Source organism: Pseudophryne corroboree, chromosome 9 (assembly GCF_028390025.1).
Source record: "Pseudophryne corroboree isolate aPseCor3 chromosome 9, aPseCor3.hap2, whole genome shotgun sequence".
NCBI classification, from domain to species: domain Eukaryota; kingdom Metazoa; phylum Chordata; class Amphibia; order Anura; family Myobatrachidae; genus Pseudophryne; species Pseudophryne corroboree.
Window position 1 is genome coordinate 257291345 of NC_086452.1, and position 15930 is coordinate 257307274.

The following is a 15930-nucleotide window of genomic DNA, read 5'->3' on the forward strand; positions in this document are numbered from 1 at the left end:
CACCACTAGTATGTGCTTCCTGCTCTTCTCTCAATTGTTCGTCCTCCATATGTATGCACAAACACGAATGAAGTGGGATACAGCACACACCACAATTTGTACAAAAAATGTACCACCTTAAGTGTCGCACAATACAAGTATGAGTCAGAAATAGTAATCAAACACTGCGGTTTAATTTCACCGAATGTGACGCACAATACGTGTGTGCATCAGAAATAGTAACCGAACACCGCGGTTGCCCTTTACTAACAGTGTCGCACAATGCTTGTATGAGTAGCAAATAAAATATATTACTGTGGTACCACCTTCACCCACAGTGTCACACAATATGTGTGTGCGTCAGAAATAGTAATCGAACACTGCGGTTTAATTTCACAAACAGTGTTGCAAAAATGTGTATGAGTACGAAATAAAAGGGGATAATTGTCCCAGCTTTTGGAATATTCTCTCAGAAAACTCTTAAGTCAGACAGAACCCAAGATATCTGGCTGGGAAGAGCAATTAACAGGCCGGATGGGGACCTCTGCTTTGATATTGGATATCTTTGTTTCTCCAAGGCCGATTTACAAAAATCTGGTACCCCTGGAAAAAGGGAACCCACAGCTATCAGTCTAGGACCCTTATACTCCTGTGCCCTTGGGCAACTGCCCATTGAGCCCATATGAAAAGACGACCCTGCCCTTCAGGGCTGGAGACCAGCGGAAAATGACTCCATTATCTCCGGCAGTTCTGCCTCTAGTTGTACTGCATATGAACTCCTTTGTTTTCAAAACTACATGATTCCTCTGTTGGTAAGCAGCAAACCATAGCTGCCAACTATACACACTTCTGGTTTTTCTTTTAGCATATTTATACAATATAAAGACCATCCAATTGTTACTTACGGCACATTTGTACAAGTTTTAATGGGTTGGTGTCGGGTGACTGGCTGTTGGGTTCCCGGCGGTAAGCATACTGACGCCGGGATCCTGGGTGCCAGAATGCCGCAAGGGGGTGAGGGCAACGAAGACCCTTGCAGGCTCACTGCGGGCTCGATAGCTCGCTGCGCTCGCCACAGGTTCTATTCCCACTCTATGGGTGTCGTGGACACCCACAAGTGGGAACAGCCCTGGCCCCCTGCCAGCATCCTGGCGTCCGGGAGCCCGGAGTAGGGATGCTGACCGCCAGTCACCTGACTGCATTCTGTTTTAACATATATTTTTTTGTTAAAACTGAATACGAGGAAGTTATTTATTTATTTCTCCTACGTCCTATAGGATACTGGGGACTCCGTAAGGACCATGGGGTATAGACGGGATCCGCAGGAGACATGGGCACACTATAAGACTTTGAATGGGTGTGAACTGGCTCCTCCATCTATGCCCCTTCTCCAGACCTCAGTTAGACTTTGTGCCCAGGAGAGACTGGACACTCACTAGGGGAGCTCTGCTGAGTTTCTCTGGAAAGACTTTATGCTAGGTTTTTTATTTTCAGTGAGACCTGCTGGCTACAGGCTCTCTGCTTCGTGGGACTGAGGGGAGAGAAGTCAGACCTACTTCTGCTGAGTTAAGGGCTCTGCTTCTTAGGCTACTGGACACCATTAGCTCCAGAGGGTTCGATCACTTGGTGCGCCTAGCTGCTTGTTCCCGGAGCCGCGCCGTCACCCCCCTCACAGAAGCCAGAAGACAGAAGTCGGGTGAGTATTGCAAGAAAAAGAAGACTTCAGTGACGGCAGAAGACTTCAGGTCGGAGGTACAGCACAGCGGTCGCACTGCGCGCCATTGCTCCCACACACCAACGGTTCTACAAGGGTGCAGGGCGCAGGGGGGGGCGCCCTGGGCAGCAATATACCTCTTTCCTGCGACTGGCGAAAGATATATACAGTGCATAGGCACTGTATAGGGACCCCCGCCAGTATAAATATGAATATTATTAGAGGGGCTGAAGCGCGCCGAGAGGGGGCGGGGCTTAGCCCTCACAACTTGTTACAGCGCCATTTTCTCCTCAGGTCCCCGCCAAAAAGCACTGTTAGACAGCTAACAGTGGAAAACGAGGTGGGGGCAAGGTGGTTTTTAGTGCAAAAGAGAAAATATAGCACTATACACTATAATGGGCGTGTTAGTTAATGAGTTGTACTGGTATTCTGTGTTTTCCCTGTCACATATACCCATGATAGCTTATAGTACTCATGTGTCGACATGTGTGTGTGCTCTGCCACGAGCTGGCTATGGGAATCCCTCTGTCGGCATTGCCAACTCCTGGTGGTACTTGGGTCTTTACATCAAGTGTCAGCAGGTCGGTAGTTGTATGCTTTTTCGAAAGTAAACACTGTATGGGTGACACAGTAGTATGTGGGTGACCTGTCGGCACCATCTGTTATTACTGGGAGTAAATTAACATGAAGTCAATAACCTATACCTCTATAGGATACGGTTCCATGGGCCTGTAGCTCTGGCACAGTTGTGCTTTTATTTGTGGGGGAGTGATATTAAATGTATGTGTATATACTTCCCTCGGACCCCTCGTGGTCGTAAGAATGTTATTTTTACCTAATTACCACTCCCTGTTGTCGAAAAAATTCTATATTTTATGTCGACCATACGGTTTCCTGGTTAGATCCACAACTTGGGCATTCAGTACATGGTCGTACACATTCAGCACACATTAATGTCACTAGGGACCCTGGGGTTCTGGACAAAATACTTATATGTATGGTGTATATATGGTTGAGTCTCCCTTATCCAAAATGCTTGGGACCAGAAGTATTTTGGATATCGGATTTTTCCGTATTTTGGAATAATTGCATACCATAATGATATATCATGGTGATGGGACCTAAGTCTAAGCACAGAATGCCTTTATGTTTCATATACACCTAATACACACAGCCTGAAGGTCATTTTAGCCAATATTTTTAATAACTTTGTGCGTTAAACAAAGTGTGTGTATATTCACAAAATTCAGTTATGTTTCATATATACCTTATACACACAGCCTGAAGGGCATTTAATGCAATATTTTTAATAACTTTGTGTATTAAACAAAGTTTGTGTACATTGAGCCATCAGAAAACAAAGTTTTCACTATCTCACTCTCACTCAAAAGATTCCGTATTTCGGAATATTCCGTATTTCGGAATATTTGGATATGGGATACTCAACCTGTATATATATATATTTATACAGAGGATATGTGTGTATATGTGTATTTAAATATGTATATTCATATTGCAAGTTCTAATGAATGCTGAGTTAAAAATATTCCTTCTCATGTGCTGGTCGCTCTGTTGATAAAGCTCTAGGTCGGCCGTGACGAGTTGGTCTCAGATCCTCACGGGGAGTCCAAATATTTATTATTTTCCCGCTGCGGATAGAATACTGTGAAAGTCAACTCCTGGTCGGCACGGGGCCCTGTCATAAAGGATCGTACACAGGAAGCTAAGTGATATTTTATTTCTATACTTTGAAGTTATTTGCATTACATGCGTATGGGGGAGGGTTTGTATTCGGAAAGACATCCGATAGAATTACCCTAGAGAGAAAGGGGATGTCCCTTATGTTGGTTCTTCTCTATAACATTGCGGCAGGCTTCCGTGCGTCTGCAGTAGGTGTGGCCGGAGGAATGTTGAGGCTGACTCCGAGAGATATTGGAGTTTTTCCCTGTGACGGTGTACCGCTGTTTGGGGATGCCTCAGTTAAGTCACTCTCGGCGAATACCACTGGTAGGTCTGCCTTCGTGAGCTAGATTCCCTCACAATGCTTGGTGACGCATTCTTTTGTGGGATGCAGTCATTTTAACCGGTTCGCTACCGTTCTTTTCTCTATCGTCCTAAGTGGATGCTGGGGTTCCTGAAAGGACCATGGGGAATAGCGGCTCCGCAGGAGACAGGGCACAAAAAAGTAAAGCTTTACTAGGTCAGGTGGTGTGCACTGGCTCCTCCCCCTATGACCCTCCTCCAGACTCCAGTTAGATTTTGTGCCCGAACGAGAAGGGTGCAATCTAGGTGGCTCTCCTAAAGAGCTGCTTAGAGAAAGTTTAGTTTAGGTTTTTTTTTCTTTACAGTGAGTCCTGCTGGCAACAGGATCACTGCAACGTGGGACTTAGGGGGAAAGTAGTAAACTCACCTGCATGCAGAGTGGATTTGCTGCTTGGCTACTGGACACCATTAGCTCCAGAGGGATCGAACACAGGCCCAGCCGTGGAGTCCGGTCCCGGAGCCGCGCCGCCGACCCCCTTGCAGATGCTGAAGCGTGAAGAGGTCCGGAAACCGGCGGCTGAAGACTCCTCAGTCTTCATAAGGTAGCGCACAGCACTGCAGCTGTGCGCCATTTTCCTCTCAGCACACTTCACTGGGCAGTCACTGAGGGTGCAGAGCGCTGGGGGGGGGCGCTCTGAGAGGCAAATATAAACCTTATACAAGGCTAAAAATACCTCACATATAGCCCATAGGGGCTATATGGAGATATTTAACCCCTGCCTGACTGGAAAAATAGCGGGAGAAGAACCCGCCGAAAAAGGGGCGGGGCCTATCTCCTCAGCACACGGCGCCATTTTCTGTCACAGCTCCGCTGGTCAGGACGGCTCCCAGGTCTCTCCCCTGCACTGCACTACAGAAACAGGGTAAAACAGAGAGGGGGGGCACATTAATGGCTATATATATATATATTATATATTAAAGCAGCTATAAGGGAGCACTTAATATAAGGATATCCCTTGTATATATAGCGCTTTGTGGTGTGTGCTGGCAGACTCTCCCTCTGTCTCCCCAAAAGGGCTAGTGGGTCCTGTCTTCATTAGAGCATTCCCTGTGAGTTTGCGGTGTGTGTCGGTACGGGGTGTCGACATGTATGAGGACGATATTGGTGTGGAGGCGGAGCAATTGCCAAATATGCAGATGTCACCCCCCAGGGGGTCGACACCAGAATGGATGCCTTTATTTGTGGAATTACGTGATGGTTTATCTTCCCTTAAACAGTCAGTTGAGGACATGAGGCGGCCGGACAATCAATTAATGCCTGTCCAGGCGCCTCAAACACCGTCAGGGGCTGTAAAACGCCCTTTGCCTCAGTCGGTCGACACAGACCCAGACACAGGCACTGATTCCAGTGACGACGGTAGAAATTCAAACGTATTTTCCAGTAGGGCCACACGTTATATGATTTTGGCAATGAAGGAGACGTTACATTTAGCTGATACTACAGATACCGTAAAACAGGGTATTATGTATGGTGTGAAAAAACTACAAACAGTTTTTCCTGAATCAGAAGAATTAAATGACGTGTGTGATGAAGCGTGGGTTGCTCCTGATAAAAAGTTGATAATTTCAAAAAAGTTATTGGCATTATACCCTTTCCCGCCAGAGGTTAGGGCGCGCTGGGAAACACCCCCTAAGGTGGACAAGGCGCTCACACGCTTATCTAAACAAGTGGCGTTACCCTCTCCTGAGACGGCCGCACTTAAGGATCCATCAGATAGAAAGATGGAAGTTATTCAAAAGAATATATACACACATGCAGGTGTTATACTACGACCAGCTATAGCAACTGCCTGGATGTGCAGTGCTGGAGTAGTTTGGTCAGAATCCCTGATTGAAAATATTGATACCCTAGATAGGGACAATGTTTTACTGTCGTTAGAACAAATAAAGGATGCATTTATCTATATGCGTGATGCACAGAGGGATATTTGCACACTGGCATCTCGGGTGAGTGCTATGTCCATTTCAGCCAGAAGAGCCTTATGGACACGACAGTGGACAGGCGATGCGGATTCAAAACGTCACATGGAGGTTTTGCCGTATAAAGGGGAGGAGTTATTTGGAGTTGGTCTATCAGACTTGGTGGCCACGGCTACTGCCGGGAAATCCACTTTTTTACCTCAAGTCACTCCCCAACAGAGAAAGGCACCGACCTTTCAACCGCAGCCTTTTCGCTCCTACAAAAATAAGAGAGCAAAGGGTTTGTCGTACCTGCCACGAGGCAGAGGAAGAGGGAAGAGACACCAACAGGCAGCTCCTTCCCAGGAACAGAAGCCCTCCCCGGCTCCTGCAAAAACCTCAGCATGACGCTGGGGCCTCTCAAGCGGACTCGGGGACAGTGGGCGGCCGTCTCAAAAATTACAGCGCGCAGTGGGCTCACTCGCAGGTAGACCCCTGGATCCTGCAGATAATATCTCAGGGGTACAGGTTGGAATTAGAGACGGATCCTCCTCATCGTTTCCTGAAGTCTGCTTTACCAACCGTCTCTTCCGAAAGGGAGAGGGTGTTGGAAGCCATTCACAAGCTGTACGCTCAGCAGGTGATAGTCAAAGTACCCCTATTACAACAAGGAAAGGGGTATTATTCCACTCTATTTGTGGTACCGAAGCCGGATGGCTCGGTAAGGCCTATTCTAAATCTGAAGTCCTTGAACCTCTACATAAAAAAGTTCAAGTTCAAGATGGAGTCACTCAGAGCAGTGATAGCGAACCTGGAAGAAGGGGACTTTATGGTATCCTTGGACATCAAGGATGCGTATCTACACGTTCCGATTTACCCCGCACACCAGGGGTACCTCAGGTTCATTGTTCAAAACTGTCACTATCAGTTTCAGACGCTGCCGTTCGGATTGTCCACGGCGCCTCGGGTCTTTACCAAGGTAATGGCCGAGATGATGATTCTTCTTCGAAGAAAAGGCGTATTAGTTATCCCATACTTGGACGATCTCCTAATAAGGGCAAGGTCCAGAGAACAGCTGGAGACAGCTTTAGCACTATCTCAAGAGGTGCTAAGACAACACGGGTGGATTCTGAATATTCCAAAATCCCATTTAATCCCGACAACTCGTCTGCTGTTCCTAGGAATGATTCTGGACACGGTTCAGAAAAAGGTTTTCCTTCCAGAGGAAAAAGCCAAGGAGTTATCCGATCTGGTCAGGAACCTCCTAAAACCAGGAAAGGTGTCAGTACATCAATGCACAAGAGTCCTGGGAAAAATGGTGGCTTCTTACGAAGCAATTCCATTCGGCAGATTCCATGCAAGAATATTCCAAAGGGATCTGTTGGACAAATGGTCAGGGTCGCATCTGCAGATGCACCTGCGAATAACCCTGTCACCAAAGACAAGGGTGTCACTTCTGTGGTGGTTGCAGAAGGCTCACCTATTAGAAGGCCGCAGATTCGGCATTCAGGATTGGATCCTGGTGACCACGGACGCCAGCCTGAGAGGCTGGGGAGCAGTCACACAAGGAAGAAACTTCCAGGGAGTATGGACGAGTCTGGAAAAGTCTCTTCACATAAACATTCTGGAACTAAGAGCAATCTACAATGCTCTAAGCCAGGCGGAACTTCTCCTGAAAGGAAAGCCGGTGTTGATTCAGTCGGACAACATCACGGCGGTCGCCCATGTAAACAGGCAGGGCGGCACAAGAAGCAGGAGTGCAATGGCAGAAGCTGCCAAGATTCTTCGCTGGGCGGAGAATCACGTGATAGCACTGTCAGCAGTGTTCATCCCGGGCGTGGACAACTGGGAAGCAGACTTCCTCAGCAGACACGATCTTCATCCGGGAGAGTGGGGTCTACATCCAGAAGTCTTCAACATGTTAATAGACCGTTGGGAAAGACCAATTGTAGACATGATGGCGTCTCGCCTCAACAAGAAACTGGACAAATATTGCGCCAGGTCAAGAGATCCACAGGCAATAGCTGTGGACGCACTGGTAACTCTTTGGGTGTACCAGTCAGTGTATGTGTTTCCTCCTCTGCCGCTCATACCAAAGGTATTGAAGATCATACGGCAAAGAAGAGTAAGAACAATACTAGTGGTTCCGGATTGGCCGAGAAGGACTTGGTATCCGGAACTTCAAGAGATGCTCACGGACGAACCGTGGCCTCTACCTCTGAGAAGGGACCTGCTACAGCAGGGTCCCTGTCTTTTTCAAGACTTACCGCGGCTGCGTTTGACGGCATGGCGGTTGAACGCCAGATCCTAAAAGGGAAAGGCATTCCAGAAGAAGTCATTCCTACCTTGATTAAGGCACGGAAGGAAGTCACCGTGAAACATTATCACCGCATTTGGCGAAAATATGTAGCGTGGTGCGAGGATCGGAGTGTTCCGACGGAGGAATTCCAACTGGGTCGTTTCCTACATTTCCTGCAATCAGGATTATCTATGGGTCTCAAATTGGGATCCATTAAGGTTCAAATTTCGGCCCTGTCAATATTCTTCCAAAAAGAATTGGCCTCTGTCCCTGAGGTCCAGACTTTTGTCAAGGGAGTACTGCATATACAGCCTCCTGTGGTGCCTCCGGTGGCACCGTGGGATCTAAATGTAGTTTTAGATTTCCTCAAATCCCATTGGTTTGAACCATTGAAAAAGGTGGATTTGAAATATCTCACATTGAAAGTGACTATGTTACTAGCCCTGGCCTCTGCCAGGAGAGTATCTGAATTGGCGGCTTTATCTTATAAAAGTCCTTATCTAATCTTCCATTCGGATAGGGCAGAACTGCGGACTCGTCCGCATTTTCTCCCTAAAGTGGTATCAGCATTTCATCTGAACCAACCTATTGTGGTGCCTGCGGCCACTAGCGACTTGGAGGACTCCAAGTTGTTGGACGTTGTCAGAGCCTTAAAAATATACATTTCAAGGACGGCTGGAGTCAGAAAATCTGACTCGCTGTTTATATTGTATGCACCCAACAAGTTGGGCGCACCTGCTTCTAAGCAGTCGATTGCTCGTTGGATTTGTAACACAATTCAACTTGCACATTCTGTGGCAGGCCTGCCACAGCCTAAAACTGTAAAAGCCCACTCCACAAGGAAGGTGGGCTCATCTTGGGCGGCTGCCCGAGGGGTCTCGGCATTACAACTCTGCCGAGCAGCTACGTGGTCGGGGGAGAACTCGTTTGTAAAATTTTACAAATTTGATACCCTGGCAAAGGAGGACCTGGAGTTCTCTCATTCGGTGCTGCAGAGTCATCCGCACTCTCCCGCCCGTTTGGGAGCTTTGGTATAATCCCCATGGTCCTTTCAGGAACCCCAGCATCCACTTAGGACGATAGAGAAAATAAGAATTTACTTACCGATAATTCTATTTCTCGGAGTCCGTAGTGGATGCTGGGCGCCCATCCCAAGTGCGGATTATCTGCAATACTTGTACATAGTTATTGTTAACTAATTCGGGTTATTGTTAAGGAGCCATCTTTAAGAGGCCCTTTCTGTTATCATACTGTTAACTGGGTTTAGATCACAAGTTGTACGGTGTGATTGGTGTGGCTGGTATGAGTCTTACCCGGGATTCAAAATGCCTCCCTTATTGTGTATGCTCGTCCGGGCACAGTACCTAACTGGAGTCTGGAGGAGGGTCATAGGGGGAGGAGCCAGTGCACACCACCTGACCTAGTAAAGCTTTACTTTTTTGTGCCCTGTCTCCTGCGGAGCCGCTATTCCCCATGGTCCTTTCAGGAACCCCAGCATCCACTACGGACTCCGAGAAATAGAATTATCGGTAAGTAAATTCTTATTTTTTCCTTTTCTTTACAGGTAGTGGAAGGTGAAAAGGTAAGAGCTCTGCAGCCTTGTTAGGTTCGCAGAAGCGGATATTGTTTTCTTTTTCTACCACATCCACCGCATGTCGCTGAGTCTATCTGGCTGGAGTCCACACCGGTGGGAACTCGTCTAATACTCTTCCGTCAGTCCGGGAATGGACTTGGACCTGGGAGTTGATAATAGAATCCAAAGGGGGACATTCTGGAATTTACAGATGATTCCCCTCACTGATTTTTCAAATAGATCTTACCGATTCCCCTCTGGAAGGGGAGGTAGTACGCAACACCATTCAGAGTTGCGTCAGGTTAAGGACTTTGTCCTGCCGTCCCTGTAAAAAAATAAATACAAATAAAATAAAAGAAACAAGGACTTCTACTTACGAAGTTGAACTACAGGATGGAATCTATCAGGCCAGGGATCTCCAGCACGTAAAGGTAGAAAAAGGGTTTAAATGCGTTTTTCGCAGCATTCAGCCTACCTGGGTTGATATCCAGGATTGTCTTTGCCATTTCACCGGAGTGTTGGCAGTACGATGGTTTTCTTTCAATAGTAAGAGCCATTGTTATTCTGTACTGAGACGCTCCCCTGATTTCGGCGAGGTCAAGAAACAAGTGCTCCAAATCATTGTTTCTCTCTGACTGTTCTTCAACACAGGGAATGGCTGTTGATCCCAACGACGCGGATGTCGGAGGTGGGTATCAGAGTAGATACTGAACGGTTGAGGTTCTGTGTTTTCCTGTGGAAAGAGGTCTGAGGATCCAGAGTCGGATCAGTTTGGCAGTGACAATCCATCAATATGTTCCGTTGATGAAGAAGACAGGTGCGGCCTAAGAGGCCTTTTCGGTGAGCAGATCAAATGCCAGAGTGGTTTTCACGGGACCAGTTGGAAATGTGGTCCGGGTCTCACCTGCACATGCACCGGAATATAATCCTAATGGCCAGTATATCGCTCCTGTGGTGTCTGCACAGTCTCCCCTCCTAGAGGGATGAAGGTTCTGGATCCAGGATTAGATCCTGGTCTCCATGCATGAAGATCTCCGAGGCTAGGGAGCAGTCTTTCCAAGGGAAGTATTTCCAGAGGAAAAGGTCAAGCTGGAAAGCTTGTCGGCAATAAGCTTTCTTGAATTAAGAGCTATTTTCGACGAATATATTCTTCGTAATCTGCTCGTGTTATTTCTGTCGGACGACTTGACAGCAGTGGCGTAAGTAAGCCACTAAGGCGGAACAAGGAGAAAAGCGGCAATGGCAGAAGCCGCAAAAATTTTCTGCTGGGCGGAAAGACAGGTAAACGATGTATTTGTAGTCTTCGTTCCGGATGTAGACGACGGAGAAATAGATTTCCTCTGCAGACGCGATCTCCATCCGGGAGAAATACAGTCGTCATCGAGAAGTTTTCACAGAAGTGACAAGTCTTTGAGGAGTGCCTCAATTGAACATGTTGGCGTCTCGCCTCAGCAAGAGACCTCGGGATTTTGTTCCAGGTCACGGGACACTCAAGCTATAGCAGTGGACGCCCTCATGACACCTTGGGTGTTTTCAGTCGGTCTGCGTGTCCTCTCCGCTTTCCCTCTTTCTGAAGGTGATAAACGTAAGAAGAACAAAGGTTCAGGCGATCCTCATGGTTCCGGTCTAGCCAAGGAGGGCTTGGTATCCAGTTATTCGAAATTTACTCATAGAGGATCCCTGGACTCTTCCTCTACGTGAGGAACTGTTACGGCAAGATCCGGGCGTGTATCAAGACTTACCGCGGCTGCGTTTGACTGTGTGGCGGTTGAACACCATATCCTAACCTGAAAGGGTATTCCCAGTGAAGTCATTTACACACTTCTTCAGGCTAGAAAAGAAGTAATGGCAAAGCCTTACCACCGTATTTGGCGTAATACTATGTCTTGGTGCAAATCCAAGAGGGCTACTACGGAAGACTTTCAGCTGGGTTGTTCTTCTCCATTCTTTGCAAGCAGGTGTGGATGCAGGCCTAAAGTTAGGGTCCATTTCAGTGCGGTTTTGGCTTTATAAATTTTCTTTCAAGAAAAGAATTGGCCACCTTTCCGGAAGTTCAGATTTTCGTGAAAGGAGTACTGCACATCCAACCTCCATTTGTGCCCTCATTGGCACCGTGGGACCTTGACGTGGTGTTGTGTTTTATTGTGTCACACTGATTGGAACCTTTATGAAAGGTTGTGTTAAACTTTCTCTCTTGGAGAGTGGTCCTGCTTTTGCCTTTGGCATTCGCAAGGCGGGTGCCGGAAGTAGTGGCTTTGTATCAAGAGCCCCTGTTTGATCTTCCATGTGGATAGAGCGGAATTGAGAACTCGGATAATAGTTCTGCCAAAGAAGGGTTTTCTGTGTTTCGCAGAAACCAGCCTATTTTGATGCCTGTGGTAACTTCAGCATTACCTGATTCAAAGTCTCTCGATGTAGTCAGGGCTTTGAATATTTGTGTCGCCAATTGGGCTCAGATTGGGGAAACAGAGGCTCTGTTTGTCCGGTATGCTCCCAGCGTGATTGGGGCGCCTGCGTCTGTGCAGTCTGTTATACGTGGATCTGTGATACGATTCGGCGTGCTAGTTCTACGGCTGGATTGCCGTTACCGATGTCGGGGGAGACCCATTCTACTAGGAAGATGGGCTCTTCTTAGGCGGATGCCCGAAGTGTCTCGGCGGTTTAATTTTGCCGAGCGGCTACTTGGTCGGGTTCAAACACCTTTGCTTAGCTCTACAAGTTTGATACCCTGGCTGATGGGGACCTCATGTTGGCTCAATCGGTGCTGCAGAGTCGTCCGCACTCTCCCGCCCAGTCTGGAGCTTTGGTATAAACCCCATGGTCCTTACGGAGTCCCCAGCATCCTCTAGGACGTAGGAGAAAATAGGATTTTAATACCTACCGGTAAATCCTTTTCTCTTAGTCCGTAGAGGATGCTGGGCGCCTGTCCCAGTGCGTACTGTGTCTGCAGTTATTGGTTATGGTTACACTTTTGTGGTGTTTCTTTTCTGTCAGGCTGTTGCTGACGTTGTTCATGCCATGGCATGCGGTATCTTCTTATTGGTTGGGTTGACACACAGGTTGTGTTACATATTCTCTCAGCATGTGGCTGTGTAATTTTTCATGCCCTTGGCTGGTGTTCTATTGAATACCACGTTCTGCGGTATGTTCGAGGTGTGAGCTGGTATGACACTCACCGTGTTTAAACAATAAATTCTTTCCTCGAAATGTCCGTCTCCCTGGGCACAGTTTTCTAACTGAGGTCTGGAGGAGGGGCATAGAGGGAGGAGCCAGTTCACACCCATTCAAAGTCTTATAGTGTGCCCATGTCTCCTGCGGATCCCGTCTATACCCCATGGTCCTTATGGAGTCCCCAGCATCCGCTACGGACTAAGAGAAAAGGATTTACCGGTAGGTATTAAAATCCTATTTTTTAAAGATGGATGTAATATTAAAGCGCATAACCAATGTTTATTTCTCTTTTATACCCAACACAATATCACGAAATTTAGTTGCCACGTGTGGGACAAGTGAAGTCCACCAATGTTTTGTAAATGAAACTTCTATTTCATAATTCATCTCAATTTTTTGTATTTTTACACTGATTTTTTTTTTTTATGAAAACCTATGAGAAACAGCTATGACTTAACTTGTCAACCTATATTGAAAACTCTACAGATTCTTTTTTAAATTTTTTTACTACACGTATGGGACGGGTGTCGCGTACGGACTTTTTCACCTCTGGATACAATTACCTTAAGTGAAAGTAGGCCTGTTGCTAATTGAAATCAATATTTATTGGGTAAAGAAACATTGCAGAAAACTAACTTTTTTAATTATATGATATATTAAAAGTAAAATTTTAATTATACTTACCTTCTTCTCAAAGTGCGCCAACAAAGAGACAATCCTTTCCCTTTCCAGTGTTCCTCCAGAAAACTAACTAAGCAATAATTCAGACAAAATTTATCATACAGAAACAGGCGAGTATTTACAATATAAGCCAGAAAGCCAGTGGCTGATTTTACCTAGGGACTGTGGGACTACAGCCCTCCCAGCTCCGGTCATGGCTCTGGATTAAACCTAATGTTTTTATTTTGTTATTTTTAAACACTTTTTTTTTTTATTATGCTGTGACCATAGGCAGGTCACTTTGACTTCTTAATAAAAGCCTATTATGCAAAAAAAAAATTGTGTTTTTATTCAAAATGTTTAATGCCAGTGGCATGCCCAGTCGTAATACTTAACATTTTGTGTGTTTCTCTAAAAAAGTGCTTTTGCACTTTTCATTTTGCATTACTATTCAGATTTATATAATAATAAGTAATAAGACTAATTTTTAACATTAACGTTTTATTCTTTATTTCCTTTTCATCTATATCTGAGTGTACTTTGTGTTTTAATATAATTAATGTATCTACATATATTCAGATTTATTGTCAAAGAGAAAGGTGGACTGTGTTGGGCATATTCAGATGTAATAGGAATGAAATAAAACATTGGTTTTATTGAAAGATGTAAAATAAATCACATAAAAGCCTAATAACTTTGGATTGTTATTGCGGGATGTACTAAGCATCGCTTCAACGATGTGGTACATCCCGTCACTTACTGCATCTATATTAATGGCATATGTACTTACATATGTGATTAGTAACGCAAAGGACAGCTCTCCCGATAAGAGCTGTGCTTTGCGATCACTGGACTTCAGAGCTTTAGTCCTAGGAGTCCCTCTGCGCATGTGGAGGTGCTGGGAGGAATCTGACGTTGCCCATCGAAGCCCGGGATTGAGGGGCTTAGTACATATGGGAAATGCACCCAAAGTCTGAAAGCTGTAGTTCTTTTGGGTTTTGGACGCATTTTCCCATTAGTACATTCCTCCTTGTATGTTACAAAATATTAAAACATGGTTGATCAAGGTTTCTAATACATAGCAATGTTTCACAGTATTAATATAATAAGCAGGATTCATTTTTTTAATTAAAACATTCATGCAAATTTTTTTTTATTTTTTTTCCCCAAACCCTGTCGCACTCCCACATCCCCCTTTTGGCTTGATCGCTAGTACAGGGTAAGCACAGTAGGGAGCAGGAGACAGTCGTCCTGGACCCTGTGTAAACTGGCTGTCTCAAACCCAGCTACATTTACTGCGCATGCCAAATATATATTATGGATGTTGGAGTCTGCATCCCGAACAGCTCCACGGACTGAAAAGGTAGGAACCACCAATGCAAAGGACTATTAAAAATTATACTTAAGAGACAATGTTAAACATGATCATTAATAAGCATTATGTTAATTATCCATCATTTTTTAACTGATTTATAAGTCACTGATGTTGTACGGTCTGTTGTCCAATACAGTGGGAGGAGAAATTTACTTCAACACTTCTTCATAACTGGGGGGATTGCCCTGCCTCATCTTCAAAAGCATGAAGTTGCTCACATTGTTATTATTAAGCTGAGAGATGAAGTGGGAATGTTGCCACTTAGCAACCAATCTGCTTCTAACAGTCATTTTATCGACTGTGCAAGATAAATGATAGCTAGAAGGTGATTGGAAGTTATGGGTAGCTTCTCCACTTTATCTCTTTTAAAGGCTCCACTTTATCTCTCTTAAAGGTTTGATTTATCTCTCCTTCAGTAATACAGCTTTCAAGCTTAGCCAAAACATTGCTTAATAATGCATTACTCTGACCAGAGCCGACCCTGACCATTTCTCTGACGTCCTAGTGGATGCTGGGGACTCCGTAAGGACCATGGGGAATAGCGGCTCCGCAGGAGACTGGGCACAAAAGTAAAGCTTTAGAACTACCTGGTGTGCACTGGCTCCTCCCCCTATGACCCTCCTCCAAGCCTCAGTTAGATTTTTGTGCCCGAACGAGAAGGGTGCACACTAGGTGGCTCTCCTGAGCTGCTTAGTGAAAAGTTTAGTTTTAGGTTTTTTATGTTCAGTGAGACCTGCTGGCAACAGGCTCACTGCATCGAGGGACTAAGGGGAGAAGAAGCGAACTCACCTGCGTGCAGAGTGGATTGGGCTTCTTAGGCTACTGGACATTAGCTCCAGAGGGACCGATCACAGGCCCAGCCATGGATAGGTCCCAGAGCCGCGCCGCCGGCCCCCTTACAGAGCCAGAAGACATAAGAGGTCCGGAAAATCGGCGGCAGAAGACGTCCTGTCTTCAACAAGGTAGCGCACAGCACTGCAGCTGTGCGCCATTGCTCTCAGCACACTTCACACTCCGGTCACTGAGGGTGCAGGGCGCTGGGGGGGGGCGCCCTGAGACGCAATAAAAACACCTTGGATGGCAAAAAATGCATCACATATAGCTCCTGGGCTATATGGATGAATTTAACCCCTGCCAGAATACACAGAAAAACGGGAGATAAGGCCGCAGAGAAGGGGGCGGAGCCTATCTCCTCAGCACACTGGCGCCATTTTCCC

At 46.1% G+C, this 15930-nt stretch overlaps 1 protein-coding gene across 2 annotated transcripts in view; it reads left to right on the forward strand.

Annotated features, from left to right (window-relative positions):
* PLA2G4A (phospholipase A2 group IVA) overlaps positions 1–15930 on the forward strand; it is a 772031-nt gene that overhangs the window by 97926 nt on the left and 658175 nt on the right. Inside the window, exon 1 of one of the 2 annotated variants that reach the window (XM_063940242.1) lies at positions 14597–14701. The exons of the other annotated variant lie outside the window; for it this stretch is intronic. The gene's annotated coding sequence lies outside the window, so the exon portion shown is untranslated. Of the gene's footprint in view, positions 1–14596; positions 14702–15930 lie in introns of those variants that run through there. 2 annotated transcript variants of the gene reach the window in all.